This window comes from Pinus tabuliformis, chromosome 1_2, assembly GCF_031772625.1.
Source record: "Pinus tabuliformis cultivar Carrire ecotype Pingquan chromosome 1_2, CPIR1, whole genome shotgun sequence".
In the NCBI taxonomy this organism is placed as follows: Eukaryota; Viridiplantae; Streptophyta; class Pinopsida; order Pinales; family Pinaceae; genus Pinus; species Pinus tabuliformis.
In genome coordinates this window covers 762,062,149-762,089,608 of record NC_142298.1, presented here as the reverse complement: position 1 = coordinate 762,089,608, position 27,460 = coordinate 762,062,149, and the positions used below count along the sequence as shown (strand labels likewise).

At 37.2% G+C, this 27,460-nt stretch overlaps 3 long non-coding RNA genes across 4 annotated transcripts; all 3 read right to left on the bottom strand.

Annotated features, from left to right (window-relative positions):
- Positions 1–1,235: 1,235 nt before the first annotated feature.
- LOC149208051 (uncharacterized) lies at positions 1,236–4,907 on the bottom strand. 2 transcript variants are annotated; one of them, XR_016252718.1, is made up of 6 exons: positions 4,790–4,907; positions 4,527–4,676; positions 4,317–4,412; positions 3,998–4,201; positions 3,724–3,904; positions 1,236–3,618 (listed from the first exon to the last, which is right to left on the bottom strand). It is a non-coding gene; the product is annotated as an uncharacterized LOC149208051 (long non-coding RNA). The 2 variants fall into 2 exon arrangements; XR_016252719.1 differs by having other exon boundaries at positions 4,527–4,595.
- Positions 4,908–6,379: 1,472 nt separating this feature from the next.
- LOC149208050 (uncharacterized) lies at positions 6,380–14,834 on the bottom strand. The gene is made up of 12 exons (XR_016252069.1): positions 14,599–14,834; positions 14,395–14,474; positions 14,150–14,200; positions 13,960–14,055; positions 13,383–13,459; positions 12,938–13,277; positions 12,718–12,799; positions 8,478–8,644; positions 7,421–7,492; positions 7,083–7,194; positions 6,844–6,907; positions 6,380–6,468 (listed from the first exon to the last, which is right to left on the bottom strand). It is a non-coding gene; the product is annotated as an uncharacterized LOC149208050 (long non-coding RNA).
- Positions 14,835–14,959: 125 nt separating this feature from the next.
- On the bottom strand, positions 14,960–22,578 carry LOC149208049 (uncharacterized). Its single transcript, XR_016252068.1, has 4 exons — positions 22,366–22,578; positions 21,359–21,863; positions 21,139–21,220; positions 14,960–15,039 (listed from the first exon to the last, which is right to left on the bottom strand). It is a non-coding gene; the product is annotated as an uncharacterized LOC149208049 (long non-coding RNA).
- Positions 22,579–27,460: the final 4,882 nt, after the last annotated feature.

Genomic DNA, 27,460 nt, shown 5'->3' with positions numbered 1-27,460 from the left:
CAAGAGAGTTCGCTGAGTCAATTTTAGAACCAACATGTTTAAACAATAGTCATCATACAAGAAAAAATGTTCGTTGAGTCAATAGCAGAAACTCATGCATAATTAATGTTTCATCAATTGCATTACTTCAATCAAATTTTCAAAGGCATTCAACACAAAAATGCTGATTTGGTTAATAAATATAATATTCCCGCGGCAGCGCATCAGCTACACTTGAAGATCGAGAACCACCAGCAGCCCATACGGCTGGTCTGATTGTTCACCAAAATGAAACCTCGTGAGCCTGGTTGGCTAATCAGGCTTGCATAGGTGATGAAAATGTATCGCTATAATCCTAGTTGTAGGATCATATAATATATATAATATCATGAAAACCTATAGCTGCCCAACCTATTGACTTCTTTCGATTGCTGGGCTGATCGTATGTCTCCTGTACCTCGTGCTGTTTTTATCGGTAGCGGGTTGGTGGGCTGATGGGAGTGGTTTCTTTTTGCAGATATAGTGATCTGAAAGGAAATAGACAATGACAAAGCTTCCGCATAAACCAGGTTGGTCCGGGTGGACATGAACATTATGAAAAAAACTAAGCTTCCGCATAAACCAGGTTGGTCCGGGTGGACATGAACATTATGAAAAAAAACTAAGCTTCCGCATAAACCAGGTTGGTCCGGGTGGACATGAACATTATGAAAAAAACTAAGCTTCCGCATAAACCAGGTTGGTCCGGATAGACATGAACATTATGAAAAAACTAAGCTTTCGCATAAACCAGGTTGGTCCGAATGCACATGAACATTATGAAAAAACCTCATGTGGTTCAAAAAAGGTTTAAAAATAGACACTGAGAAACCCTCGGAAAGAACATTCATGAATTATGCTCCAACGACAGACTTCAAATTTTTAATACTTTAGTGTCATTTAGAATGAAATGAATGAATGAATGTGTTTTTACAATTTCAAATTCATTCATTACAAGGATTACAAGGACCTTTTTTACGTGCTGACACCATTTGTTTATATATGTGATACAGGACCAGGGCAGCGGCACAAGTAATTGAAACAAGTTCAATTTTTTAACAGCATATACCCTCAAATGAATAACTCAATTAGTATTTGGGGCCCTAAAATGCCAACAAGACCTGAAGGAGTCCCAGTACAAGCAGCACAAGCAGCACAATGACCAGGATCATTCCAATCAACATCATCATTCCCAGCAGAATCTTCGGGGGCCAGACTAAGCAGTAGCAGCATCAATGTAACCAGCATAATTCCCATCATTCCCAGGATAATTCGAATAAAAGCATCAGTCGAACCGTCATAATTCCAATCATTTCCAGAATAAATTGAACCAGCAGAACCGGAAGTAGTCCCCACCCGGCATCATGATTTCCCGGAGAATTCCTAGCATCAGTTGAGCACGGTTATTTAAGGAGGGGAAGTAGGTCCAGCATTCCCAGCACAAGCAGCACAAGTAGGCCCAGCAGCAGCAGTCGTATGATCAGGATCATTCCAATAAGCATAAGTTGGAGCGGCAAGATCATTATAATCAGCATAATTGTGTAGCCAGCTAATTCCCAGCATTCCAAGCATAACTCCCATCATAAGTCGAGCACGATCATGGTTCGGAAAAAGCATTCCCATCATCATTCGAAAAGGGTCATGATTGGGACGGGATTTCTCTCATCAGCATCATTCGAAGAACTAACAGCATTCCCAGGATCATTCCAATCAGCATAATTCCCGACATCATTATAATCATTTCCAGCATCAGTTGAAATGGTCATTCGTACACGGGATTCTCTCTCCCATCAGTCGAACCGGCATAATCATCATTTGAACGGTCATCATTCCGAGCATCTCCATTCGAAGAACATTTGGACATTCCCAGGAGCACAAGTAGTCCCAGGACAAGCAGCATCACGATCAGCACAAGGATTCGAAGCACAAGCAAACAAGCACTACAAGTAGTCCCGGCAGCAGCATTGGAACCGTCATTATTCCAAGCATTCCTAGTAGCATTCGAACTGGAATCATCATTATTGGCATCATTCGAAATGGCCATTTGTACACGGGTATTCTCAGCATTACCCGGAAAATTCCAATAAGCATAATTCGAACCGACATCATTTGAATCTGGATATCATTTGACATACCCCCTCAGTAGAAAGAATAAGGGTAGAGATAGAGAATGAGGTAATAGAATGGCCCAGCATTATTCCCAGCAGCACAGCCAGCAGCACTAGCACAAGGATGCCCATCAGCACCAGTCGAACCGGCCTCATTCCCGGCAGCACCAATCAGCATCATCCCCAGCATAATCAGTCAAAACGGGCTATTTGGGCACGGGATTCCCATGAGCAGTCAGAAATGGTTATTTAAGGGGCTTCCCAGCAGCAGTAGTCCCAGCGGCAATAAAACCAGGATCATGAAAATCTGGAGTGTATCAACTTCTTCCAAGGGGTAGTAGGAGTAGGTCCAGCATTCCCAGCAGTACAAAGATTATTTCCAGCAGCAGTTTCCGGATCCGTTCCAGGATCATTTCAAGCATAATCCTGATTCCCAGAATTTCCAGGAGCACAAGGAGGCCCAGCAGCATTAGTTGAACCAGAATTCCCTGGCACCATTGATTCCAATCATCAGTTGAAACGAGATTCCCATGAGCAATTGAACCAGCGGCATAACTACAACCAGCATTCCAAGCAGAAGCATTTCGATCATTCCCTGCAATTGAACCGGAAGTAGGCCCAGCATCAAAACCAGGAGCACTACAATCAGCAGCATCACGACCAGCATCCCTAGGATCATTTCCAGCATCAGTCAAAAACGGGATTCTCTCAGCATCAGTTGAACAGGTTCATTCCCGAGAGCATTCTCAGCGGTTGAAAGGGTCATTTGTAAATGGTCATTACCACCAGCATAATTCCAAGCATAATTTGAATATGGAGTGGATCGACTTCCTCCAAGGAAGGGTTAGTAGGAGTAGTAGAAGGAATAGGGAGGAAGGTAGGTCCAGCATAATTACCATACTGGCATTCCCAAACGGCCGCCATTCCCAGCAGCACAATCAGCACAACCAGCACCTAGATACTCACTTAGTATCATTTACAGTTGCTTCACCTCCATCTACAGTGCTGAACAATATCTTGATGAAAATTAAAATCTTGATAGAATGCCTCAGCAAATGGAACACAACTGAGATGTGTGCTGAACAATATCTGATGAAAATTACAGTCTTGATAGAATGCCTCAACAACCGGAACACAAGTGAGGCATTTCACTGACAGGACGTTACCATTATTCACGGTATTCTTGTAAATAAAGAGTCCGCAAACACAAAGTAGTACAGTGTAATGCAAATTGTTCTTGTGTTTCCATTGAACTACCTTTAGGGGAGCTCTGAACCTTGGTTACTACTTCATGTTGGATTTGATCGACAGTTCCATTATATGGGGGTGGTCCAACACCCCATTTCCCTTCTTACTTCCCTTCTTCAGAGTTCCCTTCTTACTCTGAAGGCTCAATAACATGAACTCCTCCATCTCTTATTCTAAGAGAAAATTGATTCGGTTCGGATGAATGTGATGCAATGACGTAACGACTAAAGGATAGGCATTACCACTGCATAAATAACCAAACAATAAATTAAATCAAAATATGCCTTGTCAAAAGGAAAATCTGAAAAATAGATGTATCAATCATGACAGAATTAAGGAACTCATTTACCTGTTCATTCCCGATGGTAAATGAATAATATGCAGAGGGTGCAATGCGACAGTGAAGCCTCAAGTTTTTATAATCAAACACTCCAACTGCACCATCACAGAAGCTAGCATAAACTAGGATGTTGTCACATGAGTATATAGCACTTTGAAATAGGAACAGATAGGGAATCATGAGGAGACCACTGCAATGCAACCATGTAACAAGGTCATCCAATCAGATACAGAAGGTAAGTGACATTATATAACTGTCTATGTTTGAATTCAACACTGCTTACAAGTAATTACATAGCGCAAGCGCTCTAACTTAGAAGCATCATATATAGCAAGCTGGCTCTCATGCACAACCAACAAATGAATTTGATCTTATGAAACTGTACTCTTGTATCCCCCACTCCCCACTGGTGGTGATGATCTTCCTGGCTGTACTGGTACAACTTTTGACTTACGCTTGTCCCACCATCTATGCCCCAGAGACATAACTGCCAAAAGACGTGGTTGTGAGAACATGAACATTTCTACTCGGTAAATTTATGTAAACTTTAAAGTGAACATCATGGAGACAGACTACATATAATAATAAAAGAAACCATATACCTGAGCATTAGCTCCAAAAGATACCAACACATTCAAAACATGTGAAAAAGTCAGGCCTGTGATTTTCTTTTGGTGGCCTTTGAGCTTTGTTTTTACCTATAAAAATTGCAGCAAGTTCAGAGCATGCCACTTAGGTCATTTTTGATAAAACGGCACAATGAAGAAAAAAAATAAGAATTTTAAATTCAAAGATATATTCACAGGAAACACCTCATCATCTCAAACATTGTATATTTGAATTGATGAATCCTCCATGCCAATTGCAATGATGTTATTGTGCTGAGATACCAACACATTCAAAACATGTGAAAAAGTCAGGCCTGTGACTTTCTTTTGGTGGCCTTTGAGCTTTGTTTTTACCTATAAAAATTGCAGCAAGTTCAGACATGCCACTTAGGTCATTTTTGATAAAACGACACAATAAAGAAAAAAGATAAGAATTGTAAATTCAAAGATATATTCACAGGCAGCACCTCATCGACTAGAACATTGTATATTTGAATTGATGAATCCTCCATGCCAATTGCAATGATGTTATTGTGCTGAGGGTGGACAGCCAGAAATGTGGCTAAGTTGTCATGATCCGCAATGAATCACTAATTAGTATCCCATGAAACCAGTGATTTAGATAAATTGGGAGCGTTTGAATTCTTAGCCAATAGCGAGGAACATTACACAAGAACCTACAGTGATCCTAGAGTGAACCCCGGTACGTTCATAATTTGAAAGTTAAAGGTGAGACATTAGATAATAAACCCTAAGAAGACCAATGTATCAAAACTGGAATTATATATATCATCGGAAACATTGAAATGAAACTGCTCTTTAGGTAAAGGTTCTCTTACCTTAAATGTCATCATATTGAATAAGGAGACCTTGCCACCGGAAGTAGACATCACATAGGAATCATTCTCAGTAAGCTATACAAGCAAAGACTTCTTTTGGATTCATAACAATCCCACTAGCTGGCTGCCTGTGGTGGTATACTCGCTGTAGACCGTGGAACAAAATATTAACTCTTAGTTACTCGTCAATCATTACTACATAAGAGTTACTCGTCAATCATTACTACATAAAATACAGCTGCAAATTATATATCCAAAATTATAACTAACAAATAAATAAATAAAGCAAGCTAAAATAAAAAGGAAACAAACAACAACTACTAAAGAACCCCACCTTTCTGGATGGATTCTCGTCATTCCGCGGCCATTTCCATAGCTTATGGAGAGCATTGGATGTCAGTGCTAAAACAACAACACCAGAATTGGTGTATAATATATATTAGTTTTACCACCTGCAAGAAATAGCACATTGCATAATTTGTAGCACATAAAATTGTAATATCAGCCTTTAATGTTTTATTTATTTATAATAGGACGATTGCATACCTTGCTCGCATGCATTGTGTACACTGACCCGAATCAGTGATCTCAGTCAATTTACAGTTCTTGCTCTTGTCTGTGACCTCATCTAGAAGCCTTGGTTTGACATCTTTGCACACATGTTTTCTCGAGTGTCAGATAATTGATAGAATGCATTGATAATATCATCCTATTCCTATTAAAGATATGCCAACATAATGGTTAATAGAGCATTTGAAAGGAGAAAAGAACAAAATCTTACGCTATATGGAAAGTTGAAAGCAACAATATCTGAGCTCTGGAGTGAAAGTTTAGAAAATGAAAAGATATATGTAACCAACTAAACTGAATATGGCTAGACAAATACGCTAGATTCTAAAGAAACAATTCTTTGAGAAAGCTCTTACAAAATAGGTCATTTGACAATGCAGGTTCCCAACGCTAGATTCTGAACGTTCTATAGCATTGCTAAGGGAACCAGGAGCAGTGACTGCAGGAGGCATGACATTCACAATTGAAGTCTGCACAGTAAAAATGATTTAGTTAGAGTTTAAACTTTGCCATTAATTAGCAGTTTGTGTACATAGTAAATGTGCATGGAAGAAGCAATCTACCTTTGTTTCCATCATCTCTGGTGGGACCCTCGTTCCCTCAAAGGGTCTACTCCCCAGTGTGCAAATTAAGCGAAATCCATCTGCATTGGCTCAAATCTTTATGCCATTTTCATTCATTGTGTCTGCCAATGGGGAACCATCTTCACTGAAATGAAGGCGAGGACTAGCCTGGACCTTTTGAAAATAAAACAAAGAGTATGCATTGAGATGTGATCAAGAGACCTTAAAATAATGTGTTAGGTTTTTTATTTTTATTTTTATTTATTTTTTATTTTTATTTTTATTTTATTTATTTTATTTATTATTATTATTATTATTATTTTCCCTGAAAATCAATATCTCTCAATCTCTGAAAATAAACCATCCTCATCTTCAAAAATAACTTCTTACCAAACTACCCTCAACATTAATTGTTGAGGATATTGGTGTTATCCATGTCTCAAAACTTTATTTGAAATTCATCATCAAGAATCTATTCCTGGTTGTATCAAATTGCACAACACCTAAGGAACGCTTCCTAAAACTAGAATATGTCTGCTTGATTGTTACCTCACTTTCATTTCACTCAACCAGGTATGAATCACCAACTTTACTTGTCCCACAGGAGAAAAGCCTAATAAAAAATACAATGATTATATACTCCAGAAAAAAAGCCTAATAAAAAATGCAAATGATTATATACTTCATAAATAGTCTTGACAGAGCAAATATAGAAAATTTTATAAAGTAAAACTCGGATCCACATGAAGAGACTACAAACTAAACACCATTCTAATTTAACATTTTACCTAGTTCCATCAGCACTATAAGTCATTGTAGTGCACCAGAGACCTGGAGCATTATAGTCCACCCTAGATCCCTCAAGATCATACAACCAGGCTTTGATCTTTCCATCAATCGCTGTAGAAAATATAAATTGCATACAAACAAAGAATCATAATTCATCTATATTTAGTGCAATAAAGTATTTGTCATATGGAAAAATTCACAGGAAGCCAAACATCAAACAAAAATAGAATATGCAATGTAACTTCATAACAACTAGAATTTAATATTACTCAACTGCAATGCACATGAATTTTTTTTTCTAGGTCTCAAGGAACAAAGCACTCAAATATTTTCTTACTGGTGAGGACAAACAGAACATAGCTGCTTCATGACCTTCAAATGTGCACTGCTTTCGACCAGTTACTGCATCCTGCATCTCACACATACAAGTATAAATGATATTTTTTTCTTTATTTTCAAAAATTTTCATATACAGATAAGTAAGCGACAATTACTAGAATGAGTCTCGATACATGATAAAGCGTATTGCCTTGATGGTCTTATCATCCCCTAATTGTAATTGTAATTATGAAGAGCTGGTAGGTAGGGTGTGAACAAGCAATATCATTCACACCGCCAACATGCATGTCAATTTGTTTAAATTATATCAATGTTAATAAATATACTTTCAATACAAACTTAATTTTACAGATGTACAAGAATGTACAAGTTGGCCATGCAAGCAAACCTCTAGATGTTGTCTCAAATTGCCTGCCACAGAATAAGAATATATATGTGAACTATATGCTTGGAAAACACAACTTCTATAACACAAATGTAGGCATGTCAATATCTGAATAGAGGCAGTAGCACACCATTTTATTGGTGTGCAACCAAACACCAACCAAAAAAAGCGACTAGAGGCATTTGTAGACGGCATTATTACAAATCAGTCACATTGTTGTATAAAGAAGGAAATGATATCAAAACATCTTATTAATGAATATAGAGTATAGATTAAGTTACCAAGGACTGCCCGATCTGGGCTAAAATACAACAATTCATTGATACAACTGGATTTTTCACAATAGCAGTTTAAGAAAACATAGCAAAATATGTATTAAGAGTTTATTACAAATCAATCACATTGTTGTATAAAGAAGGAAATGATATCAAAAAATCTTATTAATGAATATAAAGTATAGATTAAGTTACCAAGGATTGCTCGATTTGGGCTAAAATACAACAGTTCATTGATACAACTGGATTTTTCACAAGAGCATAACAAAATATGTATTAAGAGTTTACCTAAACCCAGTGCTAATGATCAACTCCAGTAAAGACTCTAAAATCTTTTCATGATCAATTCATTTCTAATTTCAATTGGAGGACTAATTTATGAAAAAATCATCTACCTGCATGGAAATCGAACATGCAAAAATTTCCCAACCCTTAAAGGTCCTGCAGGCTAATTTTTGTTGAGATGCCACTCCCCAAATTGTAATTTCGCCATCATTTGTTTCAACTGATCGATAAAGCCAACAATCCAAATTTCAACATTTGTTCCAACCGATCGATAAAGCTAGCAATCCAAATTTGAAACACTAGTCAGTGCGAACATATTTATAAAGATAAAAGGTACATCTTCCGAATTAACTTAAGGAATTTATTTAAATGATTTGAACCACTAGTCAGTGTGAACATATTTATAAAGATAAAAGGTACATATTCCAAATTAACTTAAGGAATTTATTTAAATAAATAATTGTATTGAATGGAATTTGAAATCACCTAGCATAATTGTTTGCTGCCAGAGGATGGGAACCCATGCTCATGACATTTGAATTCTGCTGCCAAAGGATGGAAACCCATGCTCATAACATTTGAACCCTAATTGAGAGTTCTTGCCTCGTTCGGAAATGAAGAGGGCAATATGTAACAATGCCAACTAATAACAATGCTATACCTAAAAACATTAAACATTCCCTCAAAGATGCAAGCCCTTGTTAATTTTCTTTGATCATATAATATTTACTCAAGTGGCCCAAGGTTTTAATGTTAAGGTCAATTAACAAATTACATTGTATTATTAGGAGATGAAAACTTATCAATTAATTTTCTTTGATCATATAATATTTACTCAAATGGCCCAAGGTTATAATGTTGAGGTCAATTAGCAAATTACGCTAGATGCTCAAACTTAGTTGCTTAGGGCCTCTGAGCACTCATAACAAGACACGGGCAATAAATTGACTAGCTTGGATGATCATGATAACAAGACACGGACAATAAATCGACTAGTTTGGATGATCATGGTCACCGTGAAGGATGATGGCCTTCATCCAAGATGTTTTCCATGTATCACATACAACGAAATATCTTCAAGCACCTTTAACTTTGATATGCAGACATTGACCTCCAATCTCTTCCATTTTGCTAACAAGCATAAGCGATTGAAACACCCAACAATGTATAAAGTCGCACAGTTGTTTGGCTACAACATCATGTTTATGTCTACACAAAACAAAATTAAAGGGGTTGTGGTGATATAGAAAAATGTTTTGGATTTACATCAAAGACGATCTCAAAGAGTTCTTTGGGATAAAAGTATCATTGAAGCTTCTCAGCATATCTCAAGATCGATTCCAGCAATGGAAGTGCAAAATTAAGTGAAATATGCTTCTACATGACTAGATCTCTACTGATGAAGGAGTAATCACTCTCAAACCACATGTGCTTGGGTTTGTGTGAGTTTACACCACAAAAGGGTTTGCCCACAAAAGTTTCTATTGATGAAGGAGTCATCACTATCAGACCACCTATGCTTGGATTTGTGTAAGTTTGCACCATAAAAGGGTTTTGCCCTTTTGTGGGCAAAGAACCCAAGCATTGGGATTTTGCACCCAAGGTTTGGACGTGAAATCAAGAAAAGGAATTATTATTTATTCATTGTTGCAAGTGGAGATGCCTTAGAGGAGCAAGGGTGACCTAAGGCTACGATGAAGGGTTTTGATCAAATGAAGAAATTAATTTTCGTTAATTTAATTGGGGTTTGTCTTAGGATCTTGTACCCAAGGTTAGAGGAGCAAGGGTGACCTAAGGCTATGAGGAAGGGTCTTGATCAAATGAAGACATTAATTTTCCTTAAGTTAGTTGGGGTTTGTCTAGAAACTTCAAGTCGGCCTAGGCTTGGAAAGACACCCTTTGAGGGCAAAGTCTACCCTCATGAGAAAAATATAAGGAGGGAAGTTGTGAAACTCATTTTATTATCCAAGAAGTGGAATTGTTCTCAAGTGAGGACGTATCCAAGGAGGCCACATAACTCAAGAAGCCGAGCTACATAAAGAGCAAGAAGAAGGGTTTCATGTTTGTCTTTTTGTCTTATGCTTTGGTTCATGTTCAAGGAGGATGTTGGTTGAGTTTGGTGAGGGTTTCAATGGGCAAGGGTTTATCTAGAAACTTCAAGTCGGCCCAGGCTTGGAAAGACACCCTTTGAGGGCAAAGTCTACCGTCATGAGAAAAATATAAGGAGGAAAGTTGTGAAACTCATTTTATCCAACAAGTGGAATTGTTCTCAAGTGAGGATATATCCAAGGAGGCCACATAACTCAAGAAGTTGAGCTACATAAAGAGCAAGGGTTTCATGTTTTGTCTTTTTGTCTCATGCTTTGGTTTAGGTTCAAGAAGGATGTTAGTTGAGTTTGGTGAGGGTTTCAATGAGCAACTCTATGCATCCAAGTAGTGGAGGAGACTTGTGGAAAAGGGACGAAAGTTCTAGGCTAATCACAGTGGTACTTTTGTGATCTAGTCACAGACTCTTGTACCTTATTAGAGCGCCAAAACACCTAAAATAAGGTTGTTTTGGTATGCCATGAGGATTGGCGAAAAGCTGGAGTAACACTGCATGCCTTAAAGGACCAATGAAACAAGTACAACACTGGAAGAGGGGTACCGCAGGCTTGAGGTAACCCTAGATTTTGGGCCGCTGAGATATGTAGCAAGGCCTAGGATATCAATCAAGAAAATGACCATAATTGTGGTTGCTTGGAGGCTAAGTGGTAGCGTCCTCAAGGAGATAGATTGCTAAGGTTGGAGGGTTGTCCATGAGGTTTTGGACAACAATTTTGATATGCACTAGTTAGGGCTTTATCTTATGTAGAGAGCCATCGTATGGTCTGTCCAAATCTTAGTGAAATAATAACCCAGATCTTTGATGAATGAAGAGAGTTGAGACCCTAGAAAGGGAGGTTGATGACTCTTTGTTGAGGGTAGAAGTTTGAGACAAAAGGAGAACGAGACGGGTGATGTAGTAAAGGAAAAGCTAAGGCCCGTTCAAAGGTTTGAAAAACAATTGCAATTAGACCTAAGAATAGGGATATAGAATGCATCTTATCACTATTGGTGGGTTGTTTGGAATAGCCTCAGATTTGGACAATTTAAGGAGACAAATTGCAAAAGAAAGGGCAGTCTTGGAAGCCCTAGATTAGTCATGGTGTTGACTGTGCATGGGTAATTTTGGAATCCTTTTAGAATGCATCTTATCACTGTTGGTGGCTTCTTTGCAATAGCCCTAGATCTGGACAATTTAAGTACACAAATTGCAGAAGAAAGTTCAATCTCAGAAGCCCTAGATTAGTCATGGTGTTCACTGTGTATAAGTAATTTTGGAAGCCCTGAGGGTTGAGCTTTGAAGGATGAAAGGGCAACTGGAGCATCCAGGAGGTTGACAAGTGTGTAGTCTAGAAGACCAAGTACGATGTTCATGAAAGGAATCAATGGGTTGTTACGAGGCAGAGTAATGGAGCCCTAGCTCAGCTTATGAGAGGAGCCATATGGTTGACAAGAGGGCATATCCAAAAGACCCAAGGAGAAGACTTCTTAATGGAGCTAGAAGGCTGCTAGTGGGAAAATCCGTGAGCCAAAGTTTAGTGACACAAAAGCAGTTGTGATCATTGATAGTGGCAGCGGAAGATGCAAGTTCAGTGATCAGTAGATTGGGAGGCAAGGGGACCCGCTATATGTGTTCAAGGTACGTGGACTGAAAGGGCTATAGTGCGTCTTGTCAACAAGTAGGTCAAGTGTAATTCGTTTAAGGTAGATTGGTGGTCATAGCAGATGACACCAAGCCCTAGTTGTGTCCTTATATCAAGGTTGTATGTAAGGGCCATGATCCCTAGTATGGAAGCCCTAAGACTGTTGTATTACAGTTTGTAACATAACAAGTAAAGGGTTTTAAAAGTTAAAAATTGTCATGTGCACTAGTTGATTCACTGACGTATGTTATTTCGTTGTGCAAAGTAGATGTGTTGTCGCATTTGAGTGTGTTTGTGTTCGCAATTTTAGACTCAAACCGGATTTTTGAGTGTCGTGGAAAAATCAACAAGCTTACGCTTGAATTAACCACACACAAACGTGCCCTTCATTGGCTAATATTATAAAAGCAACAATCATGAAAAATAAGCACTAAAGATGTGAACCTAAGTATAAATTTTCTATTACATATCAAAGTTTTAGGAAAAACTCTTGAATCTCACAAACTTGAGTAAGATCATACTAACTTGAAACCATTACAAAAGGAGAAATCATTGTGCAAAAAGCAAATATTTCAGTGTATTATAGGACAACAATATTTTGTAGGATAAAAGTATGGCTCACCCATTCTTTGTGCCATGTTTGAAGAATTTCTAGTGTATCTTCGCTACTTGACCTTTGTAGATTATACAATTGTAGTCGTTCACTACATAAAGAAGATCATTATAGCTGATTATGAGAGCATAGATAAAACATAATAAATTGAATAACAAACAAGTGGAGGCACATATTAGCAAAAGATACATTTAAGTGAAATGCACTGCATATAGGTATGTTATCTCACCTTCATTTATGAATAATAACCTCCATTTTCACTATCTGCTTCCTTCATTTCTTTCTTTGTCTGCTTCCTTCATTTCCTTTTCCACACCCAACAAACAAAACCAAGACCAAACTACAAAAAAAGTGAAGAAAAGAAGAAAACAAAGGAAAATGAGTACAACAAATCCAACAAATGAAACCAAGACCAAACTACAAAAAATGAGCAAAAAGAAACAAAGGAAAATAATTACAACTCAAAGCATGGCCATGCTCGAACTCTGAAAACAAAACATTAAGACAAGAATAAAGAAAAATTGCAAATATCCCCTTTGCAGATCATCTCTCCTACAATGTGCTCTTCTCTGCTCGAAGGAAAAAAAGTGGGTTGAACAAGGTTAAAATATACACACAATTAGTAATGGTAAGCATATTTTCGAACCAGTAATTATTCATAATAGAAAACGCACCTCCCTTAGAGTTTGTTTTATAACTATGGGCACTCTCTTTTATATTCCACTTGTTCGTGCTCATCAAAACAAGCCATCTACAACATATAAAAAAGAAGATATTATAATCGTTATATAATTTAAACTAAAGAGTCGCACGCAATAATTAATCGTACTTAGAAACACACCTTTCTTTAAGACTATTATATAAAAGGGGAGAGTCCATTTTGTATTTCATGTATTCATGCTCAATGGAACAAGCCATTTGCACTAGATATACAATAAAATATTAGATTTCTAAAAACATTTAAACTAGAGAGTTTGAAGGTATGAATTTGTCATGCAACTTAGTTCGATTCCAATTATATTCTGTGCTATATCTCAAAAAAATATAAATTCTATAAACTAGATGTACTTTTGCTACGAGTAATGCAAACAATATTTTCATAAGATGCAAACTTTCAGAAAAGGAATCTAGGTATATCTAAAGATATTGAACACCCAAATTCCCAGGGTCCACAAGACAGTGGTGTTGTATGTTAGCACGATGGTTGAATGGTTGAAGGGTTAGTATGCTTGTTTGCTCAACCTTACCCACCTCCTCTACAAGGCTCGTTGTGTGGGGGTGTGCATGTGATGTGGAGCAAGAAAACATACGCTGCACCATCCTAGACACTGCAACTATAGCCACTCACTGCACAAAGTAATATAATATATGAGATCACAAATAAACCACGAGAGAAAATGAATAAAAAATATGCAGAGCAATAAATTAATCATACGCATACCTGTTCGCCCTTGGCTAATGTTATAGCAACAACAACCATGAGCAATAAGCCCTGAAATTGTGAACCTCAATATAACATTTCCCTTTATTATGTATCAAAGTTATTGGAAAATCTCAAACCACACACTCATTAACAAGATCATACTACCTTGAAGCCATGACAAAAGGATAAATCGATTCATAAAAAACAAATATTTCACTCTATTAAAGGACAATATTCTTATGTAGGAAAAAAATATGGCTCACCAATCGTCCAATTTGCGTTGGTAGAATGTCTAGGGTATCTTCACCTTGACCTTCATAGACTATAAAATTGTAGTTGCTCACTACACAAAGTGAGATCGATATAATTGAGTGTGAGACCACATATAAAACATATAATAAATTGAAAAGCAAACAAATGCATTCATAGATGAGTGAAATGCATTGCATATAGTTAAGGTGATTCACCTTCATTTATGAATGATAACCTCCATGTTATATCTTTGACTTTCTCTCCTCGCTGCCTTCCTTTCCTATTGCACATCCAATAAACAAAACCACGACCAACTACAAGAAATGAGAGAAAAATGTAAAACAAAGCTAAACAAGTACAACAAAAAGCATGACCATGCTAAAACTCAACAAAAACAAAACATGTAGCCAATGACAAACTAAAAATTGCAAACTTCCCCTTTGCACATTATCTCTACTGCAATGTCTTCTCCTCAGTTGAAAGGAAAAAAAAGTGGGGTGAATAACATTCAAATCTAAACATAGATAGTAATGGTAAGCATAATTCAAAACCAATAATTATTCATAATAGCAAACACACCTCCTCTAGAGTTTGTTATATAACTATAAACACTCCATTTCGTATTCCACTTACTCGTGCTCAACACAAGAAGGAATCTACAACAAATACATAATAAGATATTAAAATCAATATACAATTTTAACTAGAGAACTGAATACAATAATTAATCATAATATGAAACATACTTGTCATTGAGTTTTGTTATATAAAGGGGGACAATCCATTTGTATTTCATGTATCCATAGTTTTGATGGATTGTAGTAAATATAACTTACTACACACTAACAAATGCACTTTAATTGTTTCAGTCAGTGTTTACACTAGAACACACTGAATTCAACAAATGCCTTTAATTATTTTAGTCATAATTTAGACCATAACACATTGAATTGCCATGTTGGGAGCCCTTTCTCAAGAGAGAGCTTTTGAAATAGAAAATCGAGCAAACTTACTATAAGAAATTGTGACAAGGGTTAGATAAGATAGCCTTGAAGTTATCTACATATAAAATTGTTTAGAGTAATTCAATACAGTCATGTCATAGTAATTTGAATGACTAATCTTCTGCGTACTCGTGTGAAAGCCAAAACACATTGAATTCAACAAATGCCTTTAATTATTTTAGTCATAATTTAGTCCATAACACATTGAATTGCCATGGTGGGAGCCCTTTCTCAAGAGAGAGCTTTTGAAATAGAAAATCGAGCAAACTTACTCTAAGAACTTGTGACAAGGGTTAGCTAAGATAGCCTTGAAGTTATCTACATATAAAATTGTTTAGAGTAATTCAATATAGTCATGTCATAGTAATTTGAATGACTAATCTTCTGCATACTCGTGTGAAAGCCAAAACACATTGAATTCAAAAAATGCCTTTAATTATTTTAGTCATAATTTAGTCCATAACACATTGAATTGCCATGGTGGGAGCCCTTTCTCAAGAGAGAGCTTTCGAAATAGAAAATCGAGCAGACTTACTCTAAGAACTTGTGACAAGGGTTAGCTAAGATAGCCTTGAAGCTATGTACATATCAAATTGTTTAGAGTAATTCAATATAGTCATGTCATAGTAATTTGAATGAATAATCTCTGCGTACTCGTGTGAAAGCCAACATTTTGGCTGTTTGTTTTAGAGATTCATAGTGAGGAGGCGATTTGTTATTATAGAGCATGCCAAACCCAATTTCTATGACTATCGCTAATGCTTATGGTTTGTAGATGGTTTTTGATACCTTCTAGGTGATTTCAAGGCTTCCTCAATTGCTCAATACTTCTAGGTGATTTCAGGGCTTCCTCAATTGCTCGATACTTCTAGGTGATCTTAGGGATTTTCAATTGCCTGTCATATGTCAAGAGGAAGGGGTTACTAGTTTCGAGCTAGAACTTTTAGGTAAAACATCTGTTGTTTCAACTTCTTATGTAGATAGCGGATTTGTGTACATAAGGTCAAGCTATGGAGCTTTATAACTTATTAAATTGCATCAGTAGCTAGTCGTTTCAAGCTCACATATAGAAGTTTTGGAAAGATATGTAAATATCGATCTTTTAACGAACTTTTGTATTTTAGATGAAAGTCAAGCATAAGGTCAAGTTGTTCCCTATTTCGAAGCATTTAAATAGGATTTTCTCTTACAGTCCACAATCATGAGCACGCATCAACAAACCTTCTAGGAAAAAAGGAGATTTGGTCATATTTTATAGTACCCACTGGATTTTCTATAATTGTATTCACAATGTTCTTCAGGTTCTTTTGGTCATAGAAGGGGTAATATTGCCTATATTGAAATTGGAGAAACATTTGGTCATTGAGTTTCATATAAATCCCATCAGTGATGATCCTATGTGGGTTAGATGGGCATATATTTAACTTTATATTTAATATGAGCAGAGGGAAATTATCTAATAAGAAAGAAATTTCATTGGGTATGAAAGCTATCAATCTTCGCAATTTTTGGTCTAGGAATTCAACGCATATTTTTGTAGTGCCACATAGGATCATCACTCTGTGCATCCAAGTAGTGGAAGAGACTTGTGGAAAAGGGACGAAAGTTCTACGCTAATCGCAGTGGTACTTCTGTAATCTAGCCGCACACTCTCGTACCCTATTAGAGGGCCAAAACACCTAAAATAAGGTTGTTTTGGTATGCCGTGAGGATTGGAGGAAAGTTGGAGTAACGCTGCATGACTTAAAGGACCAATGAAACAAGTACAACGCTGGAAGAGGGGTACTGCAGGTATGAGGTAACCCTGGATTTGGGGCCACAGAGATATGTAGCAAGGCCTAGGATATCAATCAAGAAAATGACCATAACCGTGGTTGCTTGGAGGCTAAGTGGTAGCGTCCTCAAGGAGATAGATTGCTAAGGTTGGGGGGTTTTCCATGAGGTTTTGGACAACAATTTTGATATGCTTTAGTTAGGGCTTCATCTTATGCAGAGAGCCATCCTATGGTCTGTCCAAATCTCAGTGAAAGAATAGCCCAAATCTTTAATGAATGAAGAGAGTTGAGACCCTAGAAAGGGAGGTTGATGACTCTTTGTTGTGTGTAGAAGTTTGAGACAAAAGGAGAACGAGAAGGGTGATGTGGTAAAGGAAAAGCTAAGGCCTGTTCAAAGGTTTGAAAAACAATAGTAATTAGACCTAAGAACATAAATATAGAATGCATCTTATCACTATTGGTGGGTTGTTTGGAATAGCCCCAAATTTGGACAATTTAAGGAGACAAATTGCAAAAGAAAGGGTAGGTTTGGAAGCCCTAGATTAGTCATGGTGTTGACTGTGTATGGGTACTTTTGGAATCCCTTTAGAATGCATCTTATCACTGTTGGTGGCTTGTTTGCAATAGCCCTAGATCTGGACAATTTATGTACACAAATTATAGAAGAAAGTTCAGTCTCGGAAGCCCTAGATTAGTCATGGTGTTGACTGTGTATGCGTAATTTTGGAAGCCCTGAGGGTTGAGCTATGAAGGATGAAAGGACAATTGGAGCATCCAGGACATTGACAAGTGGGTAGTCTAAAACACCTCAAGTACAATGTTCATGAAAGGAATCAATGGGTTGTTATGAGGCAGAGTAATGGAGCCCTAGCTCAACTTATGAAAGGAGCCATATGGTTGACAAGAGGGCATATCCAGAAGACCCAAGGAGCAGACTTCTTAATACGTGAGCCAAAGTTCAGTGACACAAAAGCAGTTGTGATCATTGATAGTGGTAGTTGAAGATGCAAGTTCAGTGATCAGTAGATTGGGAGGCAAGGGGACCCACCATATGTGTTCAAGGTACTTGGATTGAAAGGGCAATAGTGCGTGTTGTCAACAAGTAGGTCAACTATAATTTGTTTAGGGTAGATTGGTGGTGATAGCAGTTGACACCAATCCCTAGTTGTGTCCTTATATCAAGGTTGTATGCAAGAGCCATGATTGCTAGTACAGGAGCCCTAAGACTGTTTTATTACAATTTGTAACATAACAAGTAGAGGGTTTTAAAAGTTAAAAATTGTCATGTGCACTAGTTGATTCACTGACGTATGTTATTTTGTTGTGCAAAGTAGAAGTGTTGTCACATTTGAGTGTGTTTGTGTTCACAATTTTAGACTCAAACCACATTCTTGATTGTTGTGGAAAAATCAACATTGTAGTGCCCTCTCTAGTCGACTAACAGTGATATGCCATTAATATTTAGTTAGCCCTAAGGCCCACACATTATTCTTGAGGACCTCAGGTTGAGGATTCAGACACATGACTCTATTATTAGTGGTTGTGATGTATATGTATGTTCTCCATTGATATTATGATCATTGTAGCATTAATGGTTATGCCTGTTCCCTATTGATATTATGAGGATTGTAGCATAAATGGTTATGTTTGGTTTCTATTGAATTTATGATAATGATGGCAGTAAAGGATATGTATGCTCTCTATTGGTGTTATGATGACGATAACCATGATAATGTGTCCCCTACATTTACCTACTTCCATTAGTTCTGGTTCACAATGAACAATGATGCGAATGACTAAGTGATGTTGTTGATGTTATTATGACAATGACTAACACCAAGAAACCTTGTTATTGATGATTATTGAGTATGGCAGGAATACCACCAGAGGCACTCGCATATGACGAGTTGACGACACCTAGTTTGATGAAAAATTTATATTATTTTATATTTGAAATTCTAAGCCAATTTTGAAACCTGCCATATATGTTTATCTGTCTTCTGATGATATGTTAGTGGTTGCAGGCACAGATTATTTGCTTGGCCGAATGACTCACATATGGGTGATGGGGTTTTACAATTGGATGGAACTGCATGGGAGGGGTGGGGCAGTGTCCCTGATCTCACCCACTAGCACTCCCAACGTGACTTGGGCTGGAAAGGTTGAAACACCTTTGCCTTGAAGATCACGATGTCATGAGGGCAGGTCCCAAAGTTGGGTCGCTCATGAGGATTTTACCGGGGGCGCGCATCAAGAGATGATAGTGGTGTCTGTTGTTGCATCTATACTTTCCCCTCGTAGCCACTGAATGCTTGAAGGGCAAGTGGTGTGGCACCATTGGAACTTCAAGGGAATTTATTGAAGGGCACAACCAACTTGGCACCCTTGGCATCACAAATAAATTGTTAGGCGTGGCACCCTTAGAACTTCAAGGGAGGTTCTTGAAGGGCATGACCAAACTTGGCACCCTTGGAATCATTAAAAATAAATAAATTAATAAATATAATCAATAAATGATAACTAGGTGAATTTACATCAAGGGTAAATGATGTTAAAAACCGAGGTAATTAAATCAAGAATAAAACTTGGATTAAGAGGAGCATAGTAAAAATTAAAATATTTAAAAACTCTACTCTTCCCATGTTGGAAAATATTAGGTAGATAATGTAGTTTAATTAGGTAAAAAGGGGAAAGAAGGACATAAATGTAAGGATAAATATTAATCCTAAAATAGTTAAACCTAATTTAGAGAAGATCATGGTGAATTAAAATAAGATTAATGAATTAAATTTTAGAGAAATTTAGAGAACCTCCAAGTGGCAACAACCAACATAAGAGTATCCATTTAAGAGATAACTTGAGTTAAATTAGGGAGTAGATAGGGGATCAAATCTTGACTTATCAATTGACTTTAGTAATGAACACAAATTAAGGAGTAAAAAGGGGGATCAAGAGACAACTAGGAGAATAAATAGGAATCTTGTTGAGGTGAGGAAAAATATTAGTTTTAATTTAAAATTTAAGTAAATAATTTTGGAGACCCTTGATGAGAGAGTGACACATGGGTGGGTGAATAATCAAACTATTGAATTATAAAAAATAATTAATTATGTATGAAATGCCAAGTGTCACCTATGAGGACTCCTATAAAAGAAGGGGCAGGCCATGGGAGAAGGGACTTTTCTTTACCCTATTGTTGGATGGATGAGACTATGTCAGAGTAGTGACTACGAGCTATAGTGAGTTTGGTGAGGTAGAGGACTTTAGAGAGGGGACTCTTGAGCCAAGGAGTGCTCTCCTCTACCAGCTAATACATTCTTCCATTGTACAACCCCATTGCAACTCGGGGATCCGTGGGGAAGGAGAGTACCCAACGAGTAGGTTGGGTGGGTCATTACATTCGGATTAAGCACGTCGACATTCACACTTGGAGGCGACTGACAACAAAGGAGGGCAAACATCGGCAAGTCAAGTTTGAATCTCGTCTCTTGGTGAATGGTACCTATGTTGTTATAATATTCTTTTGTATGATTTCATTATGGTTTTAGTTAATAACATGTAATTAGATGATATGTTCAATGAAGTGAAATTCAGGAAAGTTTTATATAATGCTTAATAATTTTTGGGTTCCCAATGCTATTTTTCTTATGGTTGTATTTTTAGCATTAAAAAAAAAAAATTATAGGGTTGGTCCCTACAAACAAGCTTACACTTGAATTAACCACACTCAAACCTGCCCTCCATTGGCTAATATTATAAAAGCAACAATCATGAAAAATAAGCACTAAAGATGTGAACTTAAGTATAACTTTTGTATTGCATATCAAAATTTTAGGAAAAACTCTTGAACCTCACACACTTGAGTAAGATCATACTATCTTGAAACCATTACGAAAGGAGAAATCATTGTGCAAAAAGTAAATATTTCAGTGTATTATAGGACAACAATATTTTGTAGGATAAAAGTATGGCTCACCCATTCTTTGTGGCACGTTTGAAAAATTTCTAGTGTATCTTCACCACTTGACCTTTGTAGATTATACAATTGTAGTCGTTCACTACATAAGGAAGATCATTATAGCTGATTATGAGAGCATAGATAAAACATAATAAATTAAATAACAAACAATTGGAGCCACAAATTAGCAAAAGATACATTTAAGTGAAATGCACTGCATATAGGTATGTTAACTCACCTTTATTTATGAATGATAACCTCCATTTTCTCTATCTGCTTCCTTCATTTCTTTCTTTGTCTCCTTCATTTCCTTTTCCACACCCAACAAACAAAACCAAGAACAAACTACAAAAAACGTGAAAAAAAAGAAAACAAAGGAAAACGAGTATAACACACTCAACAAATGAAACCAAGACCAAACTACAAAAAATGAGCAAAAAAAACAAGGGAAAATAAGTACAACTCAAACCCTGGCCATGCTCAAACTCTGAAAACAAAACATTAAGACAAGAACAAAGAAAAATTGCAAATATTCCCTTTGCACATCATCTCTCCTATAATGTGCTCTCCTCTGCTCAAAGGACAAGAAGTGGGTTGAACAAAGTTAAAATATACACATAATTAGTAATGGTAAGCATATTTCAAACCCAATAATTATTCATAATATAAAACACACCTCCCCTAGAGTTTGTTGGGCACTCACTTTAGTATTCCACTTGTTCATGCTCATCAAAACAAGCCATCTACAATAGATAAAAAAGAAGATATTAGAATCGTTATATAATTTAAACTAAAGAGTAGAACGCAATAATTAATCGTAATAAGAAACCAACCTTTCCCTAAGACTGTTATATAAAAGGGGAGAGTCCATTTTGTATTTCATGTATTCATGCTCGATGGAACAAGCCATTTGCACTAGATATACAATAAAATATTAGATTTCTAATAGAATTTAAACTAGAGAGTTTGAAGGTATGAACTTGCCATGCAACTTAGTTCAATTCCAGTTATATTTTGTGCTGTATCTCAAAAAAATATAAATTCTATAAACTAGATGTACTTCTGCTATGAGTAATGCAAACAATGTTTTCATAAGATGTAAATTCTTCGGTAAAAGGAATCTAAGCATATCTAAACATATTGAACACCCAAAATCCCAAGGTCCACAAGACATCAGTGTTGTATGTTAGCACAATGGTTGAATGGATGAAGGGTCAATATGCTTGTCTGCTCGACCTTACCCACCTCCTCTACAAGGCACATTGTGTGGGGGTGTGCATGTGATGTGGAGCAAGAAAACATACGCTGCACCATCCTAGACACTACAACTATAGTCACTCACTGCACAAAGTAATATAATATATGAGATCACAAATAAACCACAAGAGAAAATGAATAACAAACAAATAGAGCGATAAATCAATCATACACATACCTATTCGCCTTTGGCTAATGTTATAGTAGCAACAACCATGAGCAATAAGCCCTGAAATTGTGAACCTCAATATAACATTTCCCTTTATTTTGTATCAAAGTTATTGGAAAATCTCAAACCACACAATCATTAACAAGATCATACTACCACGAAGCCATGACAAAAGGATAAATCGATTCACAAAAAACAATAATTTTAGTCGATTAAAGGACAATATTCTTATGTAGGAAAAAAATATGGCTCACCAATTGTCCAATTTGCGTTGGTAGAATGTCTAGAGTATCTTCACCTTGACCTTCATAGACTATAAAATTGTGGTTGCTCACTACACAAAGCGAGATCGATATAATTGAGTGTGAGGCCACATATAAAACATATAATAAATTGAAAAGCAAATAAATGCATTCACAGATGAGCAAAAGATAATTGTGAGTGAAATGCATTGCATATAGTTAAGGTGATTCACCTTCATTTATGAATGATAACCTCCATCTTATATCTTTAACTTTCTCTCCTTGCTGCCTTCCTTTCCTATTGCACATCCAATAAACAAAACCACGACCAACTACAAGAAATGAGAGAAAAATGTAAAACAAAGCTAAATGAGTACAACAAAAAGCATGACCATGCTAAAACTCAACAAAAATAAAACATGTAGCCAATAACAAACTAAAAATTGAAAACTTCCCCTTTGCACATTATCTCTACTGCAGTGTCCTCTCCTCAGCTGAAAGGAAAAAAAGGTGGGGTGAATAACATTCAAATACAAACATAGATAGTAATGGTAAGCATAATTCAAAACCAATAATTGTTTATAATAGCAAACACACCTCCTCTGGAGTTTGTTATATAACGATAAACACTCCATTTGGTATTCCACTTACTCATGCTCAACACAATAAGGCATCTACAACAAATACACAATAAGATATTAAAATCAATATACAATTTAAACTAGAGAACTAAATACAATAATTAATCAAAATATGAAACATACTTGTCTTTGAGTTTTGTTATATAAAGGGGGACAATCCATTGTGTATTTCATGTATCCATAATTTTGATAAATTGTACTAAAAATAACTTATCACACACTAACAAATGCGCTTTAATTGTTTCTGTCAGTATTTACACTAGAACACACTGAATTCAACAAATGCCTTTAATTATTTTAGTCAGAATTTAGACCATAAGACATTGAATTGCCATGCTAGGGGCCCTTTCTCAAGAGAGAGCTTTAGGAATAGAAAACCGAGTAGACTTACTCTAAGAACTTGTGGCAAGGGTTAGCTAAGATAGCCTTGAAGCTATCTACATATCAAATTGTTTAGAGTAATTCAATATAGTCATGTCATAGTAATTTGAATGAATAATCTTCTGCGTACTTGTGTGAAAGCCAACATTTTGGCTGTTTGTTTTAGAGATTCATAGTGAGGAGACGATTTGTTATTGTAGAGCATGCCAAACCCAATTCTATGACTATTACTAATGCTTATCGTTTGCAGACGGTTTTTGATACCTTCTAGGTGATTTCAGGGCTTCCTCAATTGCTCGATACTTCTAAGAGATCTCAGGGATTTTCAATTGCCTATCATATGTCAAGAGGAAAGGTTTACTAGTTTCAAGCTAGAACTTCTAGGAAAAACATCTGTTGTTTCAACAACTTTATTTAGATAGTGGATTTGTGTACATAAGGTCGAGCTATGGAGCTTTATAACTTATTCAATTGTATCAGTAGCTAGTCGTTTCAAGCTCACATATAGAATTTTTGGAAAGATATGTAAATATCGATCTTATAACGAACTTTTGTATTTTAGATTAAAGTCAAGCATAAGGTCAAGTTGTTCCCTATTTCGAAGCATTTAAAGAGGGTTTTCTCTTACAATCCACAGTCATGAGCACACATCAACAAAGCTACTAGGAAAAAGGGAGATTTGGTCATATTTTATAGTACCCACTGGATTTTCTATAATTGTAGTCACAATGTTCTTCAGGTTCTTTTGGTCACAGAAGGGGTAATATTGTCTATATGGAAATTGGAGAAACAATTGGTCATTGAGTTTCATATAAATCCCATCGATGATGATCCTATGAGGGTTAGATGGACATATATTTAACTTTATATTTAATATGAGCAGAGGGAAATAATTGCAGAAGTGTCCTCAGACACGTAATTTTATTAATTAGAAAAAAATAATTACATAATTGATTTTGCAAGAGTTTACACCCGAACATCCAAACCCTCTGAAATAGGTAGAGGATATTTGAGAGCGATGGAGGCGTTTATGGCACTTAGGGTTTCAGAGAAGAGTTTCTGCGCCGTCGTGGCCCCAAAAGAACTGAATGGCTATGGATCGGCTAGACGCATGGCAGCTGGATATCCTGAACACGCTGTCCCTCTTCGGTCATGGGCCAGATCTGCTGAGGAGAAGGGTTATTATGGCTCGAACCAAAGTAACTTGCGACTGGTGTGCTTTCCCTCTTTCAGGATGCAGGTAGGATACCTCAGGGCGGCACCAGAAATCGATAGCCCGGAGTTTTTCAGTCCAAAACAACAGGCTCTTACCTGTTATCTTCTTGATATGCCCCCCAGCGTGAATGCTATACTCTGGCATGGCAAAGCTGTCTACGATCATGGAGAAAAGAGGCATTCGACAGTTCCCATGCCCCAGTTCGATGCACAGTGGATTCGATCTGCCGGCATAGGGCGGATTTTAATTGGTAAAGCCGTAGAACAAGCAGGGGGTGGGCGTAGGGAACTGGATCCGCGGTGTATGGAGTTTCTTATGCCCTCTGCAGCGCAGATCTGGGCTCCTATCACCTCGACGCTGCGTTTTATGCACCCTTCTACAACACACGGACCAAAACAGTGTGGTCTCGGCTCAGATCTACTTGATCTAGCATCCATACGAGCACAGATTGATCCCAAACAGCAGGTCGAAGACACCATCCACAAATTGAGCAGAGTTCACGAAGATCTGGACAAGCAAAAGGAAAAGCGAACAAAATCAGGGCCAGATCTGGAATTCGGCCTACAGCCAGAGCAGGTAACAAACAATTGTTTTCAGATTTTGATAAAACCCCCACAAGGGAAAACTCGGTTAGTATGGGTTCATGCAGGAAGCACCTCCATGCAACTGAAACAACAAATTTGGGTAGAAATGGGATACCCAGTCCAGATCCAACATCTGGTTAGTGGAAGGAGGTCTATACAGGACTGCAGATCGATGGAAAGCTATGAGATTGGGCCAGGGTCAATCATTTCTTTAAACCTCAGATTGAGAGGAGGGGCTACGCCTAAGGGACAGCAAAGCGGAGACAAGGGAAAAAAAACTGCACCTCAGCACCAACCCAAGGGAGGGTTATCCTACAAAAATATTTTATAGGGCAACAAAGATTCAGGGTCCTCTCCAGATCAAGGTGGCCATATACCCAGGCCATACATAGTAGATCAGACAGAGAAAACCCCAGCTTTAAACTTAGATTCTTCTGGGCTGGATGATTTCGTAAAGTCCTATGAAACGCAAGCCCTCATTTGCCGTTTCAACAGTTTTTGGCCAAAACCCTTGGATCTATTCCATTGGATCTTCACCAGCTGGACCATGGAATGTGATATTCATCTCTGCTCAAAGGGGTTTTTTATAGTTAGATTTTCATCCAAGGAAGTCAGAGACACAGTTATTAGTACAGGACCCTGGTTTTGGGGAACATCGGGGCTGTTTATGACCCCATGGTTCCCAGATTTTGATCCAAACAAAATGACTGTAACCAAAATGCCGGTCTGGGTCAGACTATATAATCTACCTCTGCATTTTTGGAATGAACGAGTTCTGGAAGGCATTGGGAACAACATTGGGAGATATATCAAAACAGATTTGGACAGGATTGATGAAAGGATCTACACTTACGCACGTATCTGTGTGGAAGTAGATTTAAGCAAAGGGCTGCCGGACAATATAAGGTTGATCTACAAACAACAAAACTGGTTGCAAGTGCTAGACTATGAAAATACCGCCTTCAGATGTAGACTCTGTAGGCAGACAGGACACTTACAAAGCACATGCCCAGAAGCCAAGAGTAAAAAGAAGCAGAGGAAAGGATGGCAATTCTCGCCACCAGCTTCAGAGGACGAAGAATCAGAAGCAGAGGAGGAAGAGATCCCTGCAGAGAAGACCGAGGCAGCTCAAGAAATGGAGAAACAGAAAGGAAACACAACAGACAACAAGGCAGAGATGACAAGCGTGGACCACAATATAAGAGGCACCAAGCGACATCACCACTCAGATACCTCAGATTCAGACAAAGAAATTGGATTACAGAATGTAGAAACACAGTTGATCATTGCTCCGACCGAACCCACCCAAGGCGAGTGGCGTAAGGTCGAAAAGAAAAAGGGGCGGAAAACTTGAACTATCTTCAGTTTACTGCCTTTTTCCATACTCTCTTCCCTCTTCTCTTTTTCTTATTTCTTATTGCACGTTAGTCTTCTAACGCTGCGTAGAGCCCTTGTGGCAGGTCATAGTATGCTTCATTGCATAAGCAGATGTAACTTTTCATTATCTTTTTAATAAAAAGTTACTGTTTTTTCTTCGGAAAAAAAAGAACATCCAAACCCTCTTGCAATGAGCTATTTATAAGCTCCATGTCCTAACTACCTCTAATTATGGATCACTTATTAAATAACAAGTGTCCATTTACAACAAATGCTATTCAAACCAACTAGCTAACAAATCTCCTAAAATAGAGCCTAAGATACGACACATTTGGAGAGTCATATCTAGTTGCAACAATATACTAATTCTAAATAATTAAACATTCTAGAATAATAATTATTAATTTAATATCTTAAATTAATAATTATTTTATTTTAATTTTATAACCTATGATAAGATTGTATTTTTGGAT